Below are 17,523 nucleotides of genomic sequence, written 5' to 3' on the forward strand. Positions count from 1 at the left end.
ACGCATTTGTGTATGTATGGAATAGAATAGAATAGAATAGAAGTAGAATATTTAAGTTGGAAGGGACCTACAACATCATCTAGTCCAACTGCCTATGCCCCTGTTCTATATATTCTAGTGCGTAATATGTATATTTGTGTGTATGTATGTCTCTGTGTAAAAGAGAACCACCAATGCTGCACATAAATCCATGGTGTCAGCTTGTATCCATGGGGTTGCAAAATTGGGAGGAGTAGCTAATACACCAGATGCTTATGCTGCAATTCAGAGGGACCTCAACTGGCTGGAGAAATGGTCCAACAAGAATCTTACGAAGTTCAACAAAGGGAAATGCCAAGTCCTGCAGCTGGGAAGGAATGACCCCATGCACCAGTACACACTGGGGGCCAGCCAGCTGGAAAGCAGTTTTGCAGAGAAAGCCCTGGGGGTTCTGTTGGACACCAAGTTGACCATAAGCCAGCAATGTGCCCTCACGGCAAAGGTCAGCCACATCCTGGCCTGCATTAGGGCTGCATTCCCAGCAGGTCAAGGGAAGTGATCCTTCCTCTATTCAGCCCTGAATATCACATCTGGAGTGCTTGGTTCAGTTCTGGGCTCTCCAGTACGAGAGAGACATGTACATACTGGAACAGACCCAGTGAAGGACCACGAAGATGATGAAGGGAGTGGAGCATCTGACATATGAGGAAAGGTTGATTCAGTCTGGAGAAGAGAATGCTTAGGGGGAATCTGGTCAATGTATATAAATACCTGATCAGAAGACATAGTCAGACTCTTCTCAGTGGTATCTAGTGAGAGGCTGAGAGGCCAAGAGGCAATGGTCACAAATTGAAATACTGGAAATTCTGTTTAAACATCAGAAAAAATCTTTTTTAATGTGAGGCTGGTTGAACACCGGAACAGGCTACTCAGAGAAGTTATGGTGTCTCCATCCTTGGAGATATTTAAAACCTGACAAGACACAGTCCTGAGAAACTTGCTCTAGCTGACCTTGCTTGAGCAGGAGTTGGACTAGGTGATCTCCAGAGGTGCCTTCCAGCTTCAACAGTGATTGTGTGAATGTGTGATTCTGTGGATGGAGGTGCCCAGAATTTCTTATTTGCTCAGCATTTTGCCTTAATTTTGGGTCAGTCACACTAGAAACCTGGAAGAAGAAATCTACCTTAAATGCACTCAGAAGTCTTCTAGAACCACTGATTGCCCATTCAGTGCCCAAGAGACACAGACGCATGGACTGGCTTTCCTGCAGCTCCACACTTTCTCTGAAGTGCCCCACTAGTACTTATCTTTCTCATTTTTTGGTACAGAGGATTTTATCCAACAGTTATATTATGGAGACTGTATCATCCTCCTGCTTTCCTTGCAATGTCACTGAGATAGTGCAAAAATAATGTAAAATAAGTGGTCTCCATTCCAGACCTTTGTGCATTGCAAAGTGCACAAAGTTTGTTAGGTCAGACTAATCCATAGTCTTTACTATTGTGATGGTCCTATGAGTAAGAAAAATTCAAAGACAAATTTAAGCTTAGCTAGCTCTCTTACCTTGGTTTTACTGGCATTGATTATTTGCACTGAAAAACCTTACCAGGGAGAAGAGTAGCTGAGGTCTGTTCTTCTAGCTTTCCAAAGGCAGAAACAACATTTAAGTGAACCAGCGTTCAGTTCTAGTACATACCACTCTTGAAAAGCAAGACATTCTCAGCTGAAATGAACAATAAAGGTATGGGCCATTTTTCCTCTGACATGGTAAAAGCTGGATGAATATAATCATTGCCTGACTTATCCTAGACTAAGCCTCATGTATTTTCATAGGACAGACACATGAGAATCTTTGCCCCCTGAAAAGATTTCTAAAATCAGTTTCTTTAAACTTCCAATGCACATAATGAAATATGTACTTAAAAAAAAAAAAAAATTCTTCTGTCTTTAATCAATCAAGTTTTCTTTTTTATTAGTTCCTGAATGTTAAGTTTGCATTAGATAGAATTGATAATAAATCTTCACCAAAAATGTCTATAAGAGCCTACAGTATATTCCCATGTTTCACATGAAATTAGAAAAAAAAGTTCAACTACCTAAAGGGACTGCTGAAGACTTATTTTTATTTGAGTTTTTCCCTCCTCAGCTAGTATGTAAATGTAAATGGACCAGGGCAGTTAGGTGTTAGAAATAATTTTATATAATGATAGATTCTCTAGACATGTAAAAATGTCTCCTTGGTGTTTTTTCTGTTAATGATTTTTTTAAATTTCTTCTTCTTGGAGTACATAAGCAAAATCAATGAAGCCTTCCCTGAAATACTAATTCTTCCCATACATGCATGAGAAAAATTAAAATTGCCCTTAGTAAGGATGAAACTGTAGGATTAAGACATAAATTAAAAAAGAAGAGAGGTAAGACAGTTCCACAGTAATTAGAACAGAAACTTAATTTTTATTTATTTGTTATCATAAAGGAGACTACCTGTGTTTTTTTGTTTCTCACATAAAACAAGAAATCAGCCTTTATTAAATCCAGGAAGCAGCATAATTTCTTTTTGTCTATAGCACACAATTTGTAGGTAAACATTACATTTTTAGAGGCTGTCATATATTGTCATATATGTTTTTCATTAGTTTATGAGACAAAATTCACTAAACAGAGCTGAAAGGAAATGTTTTCCTGTTGTGTCTCTTTTTCCTTTTCTTTTTAATTTTATTTTTTATTTTGTATATATTTAAAACTGAGTGTAGCCCTCTACTTTTATTCTCCCAGATGAAAAGGATTTTTGACTTATGTGCAAAGATTTCAAACAGAAGTGCTTGTGGGTAAAACTTTCAGTCATATCCTTCTGACGAAAGAATGCTCTACCTGACAGATAAGGAAAAGGAATGGCTTATGCCTTTTTCACTCCCCAAATGGACTAATTTCATACCATACTCCAGAATATGAATCTGTCAGCAACACAACTTGTCTTCCAAGCTCTACACTGGTTTCAAAGCCTTTGAGATACACTACAGTCTAAACCAAGGATATCTAAAAATAACTCTCTAAATCGAGGCTCATGGATAGCTCAGTTCCTTTGGAATAACCGCATGCTTTACAGTGAGTCTCATCTGCAAGTGAGATGAAAGTTTCTCAAAGGAGCGGTAATTATGTCCATCACAGATCTTGCACCCTTCCAGAGCAGATTGTAATCCCAATGTCATGACCATTGTATTCTCTTCTCCACATTTATCTTTCTCAAAATGGATACCATTTCCAGTAACTGACAACAGGATTGAGGCAACAAAAAGAGATTAAAATTGCTCTGAATCATTTTTGTTCCCTAAGAAGGAAAGAATAGGATCCAGTAAAGATTATGGAATCAAAGAAAGCATGTAGGAAAGAGCCTAAAATAAGTAATCCAAACTGTCTAAACCTAAGGCAAAATCTCTACCTAGGTACCTACCTACCTACTTACTGTGTATAACAGCTGTTTGCCTTACCTGGTCTACAAACTGTTAGGATTGTATAATCATCATTGGCAAGCTAATCTGGTATTTCCCTCTCGTTACAGTCAGAAAACTTCATGCAAATTTCTACTGCTGCAATTTAAACCCACAGTACTTGTTCTATCTTCAGCGTGCATGAAAAAAGAAAATTCAAAACAGCTAGTACCAAACATTTCTTTCCCTTTTTCAGTAAACTTTGACATAGTTGAAAACTGCTTTTGAGTCTCTCCCTCACTTCTTTTATTTGCACTTAAAAAAAAAAAGGGCAATTAGTTCAAGGTTCCTTGCTAGGTCTTTATCTTCAAATTTCTGATCAGACTTGTCACTGACCTCTGGACCCTCTCCAGAAGTGCCCTGTTTTTCAGGAGTACATGTAGAATGGAGCTCTGGCTGAAGTCACATTTTGTTTGAAGTGGAAGGGATTCTGTCACATGTCTTCCATACAGTACACCTGCTTATTATTGCCAGTGTGATGTTAGCCCTTTTGTAATGTATGCCACCATCAATTTATGTTTAGTGTGTGATCCATCATAGCTTCAAGAGCTTTTTCTGTAACCAGTTGATTTCCTGATGTATTTGTACTTCACCTTTGTTTATTTCTTACAGTGCCGTTTTGCACACAACCTTGTTGAATTGTGTCCCACTTATTGCATGTGTCGTGGTTTAACCCCAGCCAGCAACTAAGCACCACGCAGCCGCTTCCCCCTTCCCCCTCCCAGTGGGGTGAGGAGGAGGAAAGAGGGGAAAAAAAAGTAAAACTCGTGGGCTGAGATAAGAACAGTTTAATAACTGAAGTAAAATATAATACTAACAATAGTAATAATGAAATTTAATAATAATAATAATAGTAATGAAAAGAATATAACAAAAAGGAGGGGGAGGAAGGGAAAACAAACAAACAAACAAACAAAAAAACCCACCAGTGATGCACAATGCAATTGCTCACCACCCGCTGACCGATGCCCAGTTAGTTCCCGAGCCACGATCCGCGCCGCCCGGCCAACTCCCCCCAGTTTATATACCAGGCATGACGTTCCATGGTATGGAATATCCCTTTGGCTAGTTCAGGTCAGCTGCCCCGGCTCTGCTCCCTCCCAGCTTCTTGCACACCTGCTTGCTGGCAGAGCACGGGAGACTAAAAAGTCGTTGGCTTAAGATAAGTGCTACTTAGCAACAACTAAAACATCGGAGTGTTATCAACATCATTCTCACACTAAATCCAAAACACAGCACTGTACCAGCTACTAAAAAGAAAGTTAACTCTATCCCAGCCGAAACCAGGACAGCATGTCATTTATTCAATTTCTCAATGTCATTCTTGATATCAAGAATGTATTCCATTTATCAAAGTCATTTTGAGTTCTAATCCTGCCGTCTACTATATTTGCAATTCCAGGTTGGTACAATCTCAGATTTCGGAAACATACTTCTGTTCTGCTGTCCAAGTTATTTAATGTGGATACTGGAGACTACCAGACCAACCACAGAACCTTATAGATCCCATCTTTATGCATCTTCCCAGCTTGATGTTGCTTAACACTGGCATCCATTTCTCATTTAATTCTGTGCACACATTTATTTTAACCACATATTCCTAACCTGTTTATGGAATTGGGATAGAAGACAAAGTCAAAATCTTAAAAAAAGAAGGTATGTCATACTTATTTCTTCTTTCCTATCCACACAGCCTTTTATTCTGTCATCAAAGGCCTTTCAATGGACTTGACTGTTTTTTCTTTACAAATCCATGTGTCAAATACTTATAACCTTTTTTATTTATTTCAGTGTCATTCTAGAGCTGAAGTTAAGCTCCACTGGTCTATAAATGACTGCAGATTCCTTTTCTCCTTTTTATACATGTTACACTGTATTTTACCTTCTCTGTCTTCTGGAGCCCAGCTATCCTCCATAATGACTAGATTTTCTACTATTGCCCTAGACCATATCCTGAGTTCTCTGAAGAGAATTTAAACAGGGTATCAAATGATTTGAAAACATTTAATTTAGCCTCCGAGTTGCTTTTTCTATGCCAGCTGACTTCATACTTCTTTGACATTGATGTTAATTGTGTTAGATATCTAATCACAGTTGGTGAACACTAAAGCCAAAAAACCATAAAACTCTTCAGATCCATTGGCAACATCTGTCATTAGCCTTCCCTCTCCATTAAGCAGAAGACTAGATCTTACTACTTAAAAAATTACAGAATGCTTTCTTGTTACTCTTTTTATTGTTACAGTTTTGTAACAACTGTATTGAAATTATGCTGTGTTTTGGTCTTTCTGGCATTGCCAATTCATGTTTACATTATTCTTCATGCTTGTCATTAACAATTTGACCAGTTTATATTTTATATTCATTTCTTTCTTAAGAGTGAAGTACTGAAGAGGTAACGCAAGTTTAGCCTCTTGCTGTTAAGTTCATATATTTGTTATTAAGGAGAATTTGAGATGGAATTTACAACTAAGATTATTTTTCATTAAAACTAAAGGGAAATTAAGAGGCAAAGGAGAAACAAACTTGTGAGGGAGTGAAAGGAGTCTCTTCTGTTCTGGTTTGCAAGGCTGCTGAGTACATTATTGGATCCCTTAAACTAGACAGTTAAATCAGCCCCTGAGGTGGCCACTCTTCCTTGTACTTACTTTGCTGTTCTTCTTTCTTGTGCCCTTATTTAAGAAACTGCCAGCTCCCTTGGACCCTCTTTCCTATAACTGTGTTTCCTAATGGGTCTTACTGATCAGTTCTCTGAGTTATGAAAATCTGTTTTCCTGAAGCCCACTGTCCTTTTTTCCCACTGTTCTCTCCTCTTCCATTTTGAAGAATTATCAATTCTACCACTTCACTGATCATTCTCCCTTAAGTTGCCTGCCTCTCCTCATTTTCAGTCATTTTCTCCCTTTCAATCAGAATCAAGTCAAGAAGAGGTTTGATTTCCACTCAGCACTTTTTTACATTTACTGTATAAGTGATAATCATTTAATCTGATTTTAACTATCTTAGACGCTTTGTTATCTAGGTTTCCTCCATAGTCTACGTAGCGAGACAGACTCCTCCAGAGGCAATTCTTCCCATCCTAAAATAGCAGTCTAAGACAGGTGGAAGGGTCTGATTGCAATATGAGTCTACATGACTAGTTTAAATTAGATACCTAACTATGAAAATGCTAAAATTAAATTAAACGTACCCAGTTTTGTATTCTCTGTGTCCTGCTGTATTTCTTTCCCAAAGATGCCCTTTCCTCCTTCTGTTATTACCCTGGAGACTTTCAACAGGTCTGTCTCCCACCAGATTCCAGATCTCAGAGTGAACATGTGCATCCTGCATCATATAAGGCAAAATACTTTACACATATCTACAACTGATTCAGTCATTTCCTTCTCGTCCCTCTTATGACCCTATTATGAATACCTCCTCCCCCTTTCAGGAAACCCAAGTCCTCTGAGCTGCGCCATCTGTATAGCCATATATTTATCTCCAGGATGTGTCTGTCCTTGCTCAGGCTTTTACCCTCTCCGATGGGATTGATAAGAACACCAGCTGAGGCTCCGATTCTCTCATCGTCACTTCAGGAGCCTTGCTGTTTCTTATGGCTTTCTCTAGCTTGTTCCTAGAGCAGTAGCTTAGCTCCCAAGTGAATGAGCCACATGGAGGAGGTGTCAGATGGCTGAATGAGCCTTGGCAAACTTGTGCAATAGCTCTGATTTGGGCAGAACCTCTCCATAAGCGTTAGGTCATACCAACAAATGGATGTTTCTGTTACTGAGAGAAGTGAGTCACCAACCACTACCACCTTTCATTTTCTTTTGCGAGCAGGGTGATGAACCACTTAGTTGTCAGAGCATGTGGTTTTTCTTCCTTCAGCACTGCAGTTGGTTTCCCACTCATCGCCAAGACAGTTTACTACTTTTTTTTAAAGCTTGATAGATTGCCAGCTGAGGCTGAAGCTCCATCTGCCAGCAATAGTAGATCACAGCCAGCTTTCTCCCTGTGGAGAAATGTGTTCCTTTTCCTTTGCTGGGGCTTCTGCAGACCTCAGCTTCTTTGTTCTTGGAGTCTCCATGTCTAGTACGTCTATGAAGTCTTTGCGTTCCCTCATGCTTCTCAGCCCACCCTCCTTTCCTGTAATTCTTCCATTTGATTTCTAGGAAATTACACTTCCTGGCTCTCTGGATTCTGCTATAAACCACATTCACTGAAAATCCAGACTGTGACCCAGCTAAAAGCATTTATGGTTGGGATCCTAGTCTGGACATAGCTCCCCTGAGGGCAGGTAGAGGAAGAGCTGGCCGCTGAGTCAGCTCTAGCAAGGAGAAATTACCTAGCCTTATTACCCTCTTTTCCATAGCCCTGTAAACTCTCTGAATCCTGGTTTATTCAAATTTCTTTATGAAGTTCTCTCTTGTTGCCATCTGTTGTTGGTTAAGTGATCCCAACCTTTCTACAGGAAAGGGGGTTTCTAAGTAAGTCCCTAATTTAATACTTCAAAGCTGACACTGAATTTTAAATCAAAATGTGATACCCTGTCCGCTGATGACCTGAAAAGATTTTTAGTCACATTTTACTAATCAGCATTTCTCATGTGGTAGCTAACCCTCAAGAAGGTTGTCTCTGAGCCACCATGGTTAAGATCAGATGAACAGTCTCAACTAAACCTCTGTGCTCTAAGCACAACGGGCCATGCAGGGCCCCACTCATTTCTGGGACTGACTTCTCCATTGATCTCAGCAGCAGTCCCTCTGCGTATCTCCAGGGCTGCACCTAAACTCCCTACCTGTTCTTCTGCAGCTCCTACGTTGGCACCTTTTATGAGGCAAATGAAGAAAAATAAGGTAAGTATTTTTTGGCAGGGGACGTGGAGAGGAATCTAAAGGAAAGCTGCAGTTGAGTCTGACTTAAGCCATTGCAGTTAGTGGTACTGGGATTTTTTATACTGATTTTGGTAGTCTTCAGAGCAGGCTGATTGTTAGTCAACTGCTATTACAATCATATTTTAAAAGAAAAGTCTTTTCAAAGAAGAGCCACCTGTGAGCCAGGTGTTATTTATTTGTTGATAGAAAAAAAATTAAACAGACCTATTCTACAAAATCTTCTGAGAGTTACTGCTAAACAGCATGGCATAAGACTAGGACTAGTATTATTTCAGTTGGAAACCTTGGCAAAGTACTTTGAGAGGTTCTTAAAATCTCAAATTCTAAAAAATCCACCTAGTTCTTTCATCCATCATCTAAATGCTGGAGATGCAATGACAGAGGAAGATGTGGAGAGATTGCAAGAAAAAGTAGGAAAGTGGCAAAGCTTATTTTTCCAGATTGCTGTGTGGTTATTTTTCTACATCAAATCAGAGTTATATCTATGGTATGATAGATTTTCCAGAACAAGATGCAGCACACACTCTCCTGCTTTTTTCCTTCTGTCATATTTTTCTTCTTGATGAGCATTAGTATATTTTCATCTGCTTAAGTCTGATAGAGGTTTTTAAATGCTTTGGTTACCGCAGAGCTATCAGTGGTCTCAGTATACATTTGGGCAAAGGACCAGAATAGCTGTTGCTAAATGTTATTCATAGGCAGCAGGCAGAAAGAAAAAAACTGATATGCTATTTTAATTCCAGAAAAATAGTTACTGTTTTGTTTTGTTTTATTTTTAACTTTAGAGTGTTGCCGCATCCTCAATCTAATTCCTCCCATTCCTCCTCCTATCTTGTATGTTTTTACTCTAAATACAATTTCTGATACAATCTCACTTTTCTTGTGCCTGTCCTATCAGATTCCTGGCTTTCCAATCAGGAGGAGAAAGGGAACAGTTTTCCTGGATTTCCCTGAATCTGGTAAAACTGCAGCACTATTTCAGCTTTTAAAGCAACTACTCCTGTACCTGCTGTTTGTCTTGTTTCAGTGACCATTTTTTTCAAATTGCTGTTTTTCTCCTAAGCTTATCCCAAATCTTTAATATGTCTTTAATTTAATATAATCTGTCCTCTTTGTGTCATTGACACTCTTCAGGTTCTCTGAAATGCTCACCAGTCCTAGCCAAATGCTGTTTTTAATACGGATGCACTGTTCTTTTTTGGAATTCTACAATTTTGTCCTCTCCTGGTTTCCCTTCAGTCACTTTGACCCTTAATTTGTAATTTCCTTTAGCAAGTCCTTTTTTTCCCCACTTTTCCTGTCATCTGGTTATATAAAGTTTTCACCTCCACCTTTTCTTGTTTTACTTTCTATCCCTAAGCAGTCAAGTCTGTTCCCCCACATTTCTAGGGCCAATGACTCAAAACTGACCTTCCCGCTCATTCAGCCTGGATTTAGTGCTTATATAAATGGAAGCTCCTCTTCCTTAACATCGTATTCAGCACAATGGGAGTAAAAGGCTCTTTGTCCTCCTCCTCAATCAAACTCTGCTGCTTCATTTCTCTAGGGACAGATGTAATACACTTCCCACTCACAGAGGGTTGGGGAGGTGTGGGTTACCTGGCCAGGAGGGGAGCAAGGAGGGACGAGCCAGCGTGGGGCACCGGCTCCAGAAGGACGTGTTTTACAAGGGTTCTCAGCATCTCTGCTCCCTTTGGGGCCTGGTGGAGGGTGAGATACTTAGGCTCTTTCCAAACTCCAGCACTTCATCCTGTATAAAGTTTCCTTTCAGTTCTCATACCAATGCATTTCATCAACTTTCATTTAATTAGCTGCAGTGTCCTTTTCTCAGCATCCTTTTTCCTTTCCTCCCATCTCCTGATCCTTTAGGTCCCTAAGACAGACTACCCCATTGAGGAGGAATACCTGTCCCTGCTGCTTGGCACAGCGATCTGCAGCGTCACCTCTGTACACAGAAGGAAACCAGGGCCAACCTCTGCCCATGCCACTCAGATGATGTAGGGGTGGTCTGCATGTGGCACCTGGGGTTTTGGACCTGTCAGTGCTGTCAGGTCTGTCTATGGTCAGCAAGGCTCTCTGGTATGAAAAGAGTGGCATGCTTGGAGCTCCCTGCCTCTGCGGGCAGGCACTGCTCAGCATGCCCATCAGGATAAATGCAGGAAATCCATGGACTAATAATTTCATGACAAAGAAGAAAGGGGAAATAAGTTGCACATCTAATGACATGTCATTTTTATTTTAATATTGTCCCTCACTGTATGTCCAACTGATGGTATTCTTCCTAGTACCTTTTATCAGATAGCCCAAAGCCCTGCTCTTTACCAGTCTGTTTTAGACTGCAAGATCCTTACAACATTTACAATGCAATACCTCTTCTGCTGTTCCTAAACCAGGCCAATAGTGGGCTGTAAAGCTCATAAAATTATTTGTTTAGGGAAAGACTCTAATTTTCACTTAGCTCTATCCTGATTATCTAGATGTGAAAATAAGAGCTATATGTTTCCAGGTCCCTTATATATTTCTGATCAGGAAGCGGTTTCAAACTGTATCTTAAAGTAAGTCCATTTTACAACTATCAGAAAGTAGAGAATGAGAAACACTGCAAGTAATGTTGCTTAAAAATAAAACATTATAATTGTCAGATGTGAGTTATAAATCAAGGCCATCATCATACCACTATGTACTTTCTCATTATTGAGAGTTTATTAAAAATGCTGTGGCTAAGTGCCATGCATCCCTAAATCTGAAGGAGCAATGCTACCTTCTCTATCTTAGACTTCAGTGTTATGTGCATTTAAAAATGATTGATGACCTTCATGAAGGGTATTAGAGAGATTTATGCAATGCTATTTCAGTTGTCATGATGTAATGTCAATAGTTGAAACAACATCTGTCCAGGTGGTTTTGATATGTAAAATGTGCAGTGTTTCAACATTCTTTCTCCTGGAATTTCACAAAAATCATAAAAATATGTAATCTACAGCTGATGCCGGCATGACTCTTTAGCTTAGAAATCCTTTGAGTCAGGTATGATGGATAGAAACCCAGGACAACTGCATTTTGCCATTGTTCTAAATGGACCCAAATTCTCAGACCATTTGGTTTCTAGCTTCTTGTTGGACTGTAACATTCATCACAAAGTCAATCTTTAATATATTTGACATGCACTGAGTCTCTGTTTCAAGGATGAGAGTGCTTCGACTTTGAAGACCTCACATGCAAAACTGAAGACTGTGGATTTCAAGCTGGTGGGTATGCTTTTATTCATTTTGGAATTTTGAATAATAATTATAATAAAATATATTGCACATTTGATGACAGAATACCAGAAGAGCATATAAGGAAGCAGACGTCTACATATCTGCAAAAAAAAAAAAAAAAAGGCAAGGCAGAAGAATCGCTGACAGAAGTTTTCTGCTTTGCTGGAAAAGTTGGACCACTATGGCTAGTTTCAAGTACCATACTTCCGAGTACCATACTACAAGAAATACAGGGACCAGCTGGAGAGTCTGGAAGCTGAATTAGAGGTCTAAAAAGCATGAGACATGAGCAAATATTGACATAAATAGTGAAAGGGGAGGGGAGGGTAACCTAAAGAAGAGAAACCCAAAGGAAGACAAAATAACAGGCTTCATGTATGCAGAGAGCTGGTGCAGAGACGAAAGGGATAATCTGTTTTTCACATCCAGTAGGGATATACTGAAAAACAAAGGAGTTGAAGAAAAACAGTAGACATTCATGTCAGACACTGGGAAAGCTTACTAAAATAAAGTTAGTGAACCAGTGCTTGGAGGTTAGGAGGTATAGGTATAGTATATATCTATAATTACAAGGTATATTTAGGGTATAATTAGAAAGTATAACTGATCTCATCATACAGCAGTAGGTTTTCGAGGTCCCTTCTAATCTTATTTTTCTATGGTTCTATTTTTTAAATGAAACAGGACTTCAGTGTTTGGTCATGATTCACTCACTATTGGAATAATTTTGGAAAAGCCCTGTGCTAAACACTATCTTTAAATGTGATTTTTTTCATGATTTGTCTACACAGAAATTTACTTTCCATGTTGAATGCACTGTTGTATTAACCCTCTGCATGCTCAGTTTGAGTTCCTCTCTTGGTGGAACTAGCTGGGATCAGAAACACTCAGAGGAGTAAGATTGGAAGCTCTTGCCTCCTCTGAGGTGTCTCTCTCATGTCATTCGGGGGACTGGTTGCCGGCCGTAAGGGGATGCACCCAGATGATATTCCAAGCTGGCACATTGAAGTGAGTCATAACAGCAAGGCAAGCGCTACAAGAGGCACTCTGCAGAGGGAACGTGCAGCGTTTATAGACAGGGTGCCAATGGCATTAAAGAACACGCGGCATTATTCACAGATTTTGCAGACAGTGTGGATTTTTGCAGCAGTGTGCTGCCACGCGTTATGCCCAGGTGCCCGGGTCTGACTCGCTGGAGCCCGCCTGGGGGGAGCCTGGAAGCGCTGCTGCAAGGAGCAGTGCTGCCACAGGATGGAGTGATCTGCCCGAAACTGCAAAACTTGGCTGATACATTTCACACTGTAAATTTAAAACAGAAATCTGAATACGGCAAAAACATAAGCTGTTTCTGGATGTGTCTCAACAAGACACGGCTTCTTGCAGAGAGCAGGCGGAAAAGAGGGAAGAATTCAGTATAAAAAACCAAAATACGCCGCAGCCGTGGTACATGAGGGCAAATTGTCATAAAGCCTGTTGAGATCTGTTGAGTGCCTGTTATGGTCAGCCATATTGCTGAATCCAGTTGTAGCAAAATGAAACCCTTTCCAGGGCCCCCTGAATTATTATTTCATGCAGGGCATCACCTAAATTCTACTTCTTAAACTCATTATTTTCCACTCTTTTTTTCAAAGTGGGGTCCACCCATCTGCAGATAAAATGAATATGGAACAAAAAATAGAGTAAGAGAAGGTCTTATTCCAACACAAAACGTTTGAACTGGAAAACAGAGCTGAACTACCAAATCCTGTTTGTGAATTGCCTCACTGAGGTCTCTTTAGACTGTGGCTTGTGCTCTGCACCATCCTATATGCAGTGAGAGTCAACATTATTTCAGGCAGATATTCCAAAAGTAGTTGGGAGAAGCTATGGGTAATTCACACTGGGGAGAGGGTCCAAGCCAGAATGGGAGATAAACAGGGCATGTTTAATCACGGAGTCATGTTCTCAGCAGGAGTGGGAAATTGGTCTCTTAAAGTGGAGGAAAACCTTTGATTTCAGGAAAAAACTTGCATAAACTGATACTATGATCAGCTAAAAAATTTCGGTAGGTATTTGGGAGGAAGTCATCTAGAACTCTCATGGCAGAAAAATAGTTTATCACTTGTATTTTGTTTTTATAAGACTTATTTACACATTAACTATCACATTTTTTTAAAAGGCTAATTTATACTTTCTGGTTATAAAGATGATTCTAGGACAGTAGAACTTGATAATTTAAAAATTCTCAAAATCTCGAAGACTACTTTTAATGTTTTTTGCAGAATTAGTTAGATATATTTGTTATTATTTATCTCACCATAGACAATGAAAAAATAACCAAATTCTTTTTGTTGAAGGACAATTTCTAACAAACTTTACTGTCAAATATTATGACTTCCCATTTTCTCATGATTTAGTGTCAAATGCTTGAATTTAAGAAGTACTGCCCAATGATGATAATCTCCTATATGGAAAAAAATATCTGCAAAGATTATAAATCATGGGAATCGTTTTTATGAGCTCCTTATTTTGTTAAAGCATTTTTGTAAAGAGAAACGTATTAAATTCCCCCCAAGTTTTGACCATTAAATGTCATCTGTCTGTGTGACTGTGTATTAAATTGGTTTTAGGAATTCAGAAATGTCCGACTTCCAGGAGATGGTGCTGTAGCACTTCAGCTGCCCGCTGTCTTCCTTTCGGGATGTATGTTCTGGTTTCCAACTCTGATGAAATTTTTCTTTTTCACTGCGATTCCTCAGAAATGCAGGAACCCCCCTCCCCGACACACACATATTTTTCTCCCCTCCCATGAAATTCTTCAATTTTTCTGAAGCCATAAAAATTTAAAATCAAAAGGGAGCACAAATACTGCCTTTTTATTAATGTGGACATCAACAAAGATGAGTATCAAGCAATGAGATATAAGATCAAGACCCTTATTTTGGACCAGGTTTGAGTTCAGTTCTTCTGTTTTGGTTGAGCTACTTCTGAAGGTACCAGTCTGTATCTGAAGTTTTTGCCTGAGCTGGTCACAGTTCAGCAATATTTAAATCCAGATTTTCATTCTAGCCTATCTTTGCTCCTAGAGTATCCTCAGTTGTTAATTAAGAGTCAGCTCTGAAGGCACGCTAGTCTTCTCCCACCAATGCCTGTTCCAGCAGCTCCCACGGGGTGAATCCACTGCTTACTTCACAAAAATAATAAGCAAGAGGGAAACCCCCCCCAACGAACCAACCAACCAAAACATCAGAAAGATTAAAAAGTTGATTGGAATAACACTTTTTAAAGCTCTAGCGTTGGTGTCTCTCCCCTTAGATCTGTCAATGACTTCAGCAGGCTGATGCGTGTCAAACAGGGTGCAGAGGAGGCCTCCGAGTGAGCTGCCAGGAAGGAAGGGGCTTAGGTGGGAGGTTTGTACGGGGCTGAGGCCGGGATTGCCCAGCTTTCCCCTCCCCATCTCTAGGGGATAGCCTTGATTTATGGCCTTGCAAACCTGGGCAGTACAGCCTGTGGTAGAGATAATTTGGGTCTGACAGCTAATTCTATAGCTGTGGCATTGCAGACGTGGAAAGTCTATCTGTGTTGGAAAGGCTCGGTATCTTTTTGCAGCATGCTGCCCTAACTTTTGTCTTATAAGCGTTGCAGGAAACCAGGACTCCTGGACACAATCCAGTATCTACATTTCTGTTTGCTTTATGTAGATAATTTAGAACTGTGTTTTGGGAGTTTTCTTTCCTTTTTTTTTTTTTTTTAAGATAATGTTCCTAAAATATTGTAGCATAAAATGAAATATTTAAGTGCAAGGGTCTGGAAATCAGTACTTCCCGATTCCACTACTGGCACTGACTACAGCTAAGAGGGAAGCAGTATTGTCCACACAAAACACTGGAAAGACATGAAAAATGCAGGGCCTTAAAAAATCGCAATTAAAAATCAAACATTTGTTCACGCTTTTTATGGAAAAACTGAAAAAAAAGTAATGAAACTGTTCTCTGAGAAAATTTACATTTTGAAAAGAAAAAAAGAGCCTCTTTTCTCTTTTTTTGTGGGAGGTTTTCAATGTAATTTTTTGCACTGGGTTTAGCAGTGACAGACTCTACTTGACCTTGAGCAAACCCTTTATCTGTTGGTTACCTAAGTGACTCCCACCTGTGTTAGAAAAGTGTCTATAGAAAGATAATGAAGCTTATCTCAAGTGTTTTTCTGCAGACATGTTTAGTGGAAAGAGGATAGCTTTACCCCATACAGTTACACTTGCAACATCTATTCCTTCTGCTTCCTTTGGTGTCTCTTCTAATGCAAAGTGCCTTGAATTTCATGTTTTGCCTCCTTTTGCAAAGGCAATAGTTGGTAGCATGTGCAATCAGGTGGCATCAGTGTTTTTCTGCAGCATAGCAATAAATGTTTTGCAAGTCATGTTTCCTTTCCTATAGGCCATCCAGAACCTGTATCAGAGACTGGTTGGTACCCAATCAGATGTGTCTATCATCAGCCTCATGAATACTCACAGCATGACATGTTGCCTGAGAAGAAATATCGCCTAGTGCTCTCATGCTTTCTAGAGTGTTTGTAAAAGCTGTAAAATGTCAATGAAAAAGCTGGGTGTGTGCATGTAAATGCTTGTACGCAGCTGTTTATGTAAGTATTTTATAGGGTGCGACTGATCACAATTGTAAATCTCTTCCCAGCCTTGTTGAAAGGAAGGGCAGTTCCATTTCGGAGATAACCACTGGAGTCACAGACAAATAACATAATGCAAGATCTCTGCAAAAGTCTGGGGCAGAGAAAGGGCTTGGACCAGGACTTCTCCCCATGCGGCTGCTGCAGGCACTGGTGGGGGCTGCTGGTCTCACCTTAAAAGCAGGCGAGACTGCAGAACAAACTGTGAAAGAATGAGTTAAGCATAGAAAGGTACAACTGAAAACTGAACAAAAAGCGAGGTTAAGGTAGATTATATGTACTAGCTTGTTCACTTTCTTTGAGAAGATATCTGATTTTTGAGACAAAGAAAATCTAGAAGATCTAATCTATGTGGCCTTCTGTAAAGCCTCTGATTCAATGGAAGCATCTGATTCCAGAATACAGATATGAAATTTTTCATTAGACACAGAAAACTGAATTAAGACAGGAATTATAAGTGATTTATATAGTAGTGAAAATCGGTTGTATTATCTTCCTGGAAAGATCTTAAATCTATGGTTCTTGAAGAACTGGGGCTTTTTAGCAGATTAAAAAAATATTTTTAGTGATATAAAAACATTTTACAAAGTTCTTTTTACACATTTTTTGTCTGTGTATCATTTCTTCTTTATCTTTGATAATTCTTCAAGGTATATTTGCGACTGAAAGTAACAGCCATCGTTCTGGGGCTTTCCTCACCTGACCTTGCATTTTTGTATACTCATTGCAACATGGAGAATTATGGACACCAACCACCATATAGTGCAGATAAAATAAGGGTACAAACTGTATTCCCCACTTTAGCCAACAGTATGGTACAGAACAGGAGACATTTTGCTGTAACCATCACTAAGAAATTAATATTTTTGTCACTAGCTGTACAATATCCAGTCTTAATCAAAATCTTATATAAATGCTTCCTTATTCACAAAGAAAAATTTGTTCCTAGCCACACCCTTTCAAAAATTTGGCCTGGGTGGCTACGTTTTGGCTTGGGTTTTGATGCGCTAGATAATGTGAAAACAATAAAGCTGTATGTGCTGTAGCTGTTAAGTAGTTTAACCAGGAGATTAATCTTGTGGACTACAAAAATTGAAGAACAAAGGAAGAACTGACATTGAATATGAGTTTGTGAAATTTGTCATTTTTAGTTCAGCAGAGACAACATGCTTTAGCTGAGCTACTATGCATATTGCAATGCACAGGAGAGTAATTGTCATAGCAATAATAAGCTCTTTTCCCAGCATGGGTGCGGAATGGTAG

Source organism: Gymnogyps californianus, chromosome 3 (genome assembly GCF_018139145.2).
Source record: "Gymnogyps californianus isolate 813 chromosome 3, ASM1813914v2, whole genome shotgun sequence".
Taxonomy (NCBI): domain Eukaryota; kingdom Metazoa; phylum Chordata; class Aves; order Accipitriformes; family Cathartidae; genus Gymnogyps; species Gymnogyps californianus.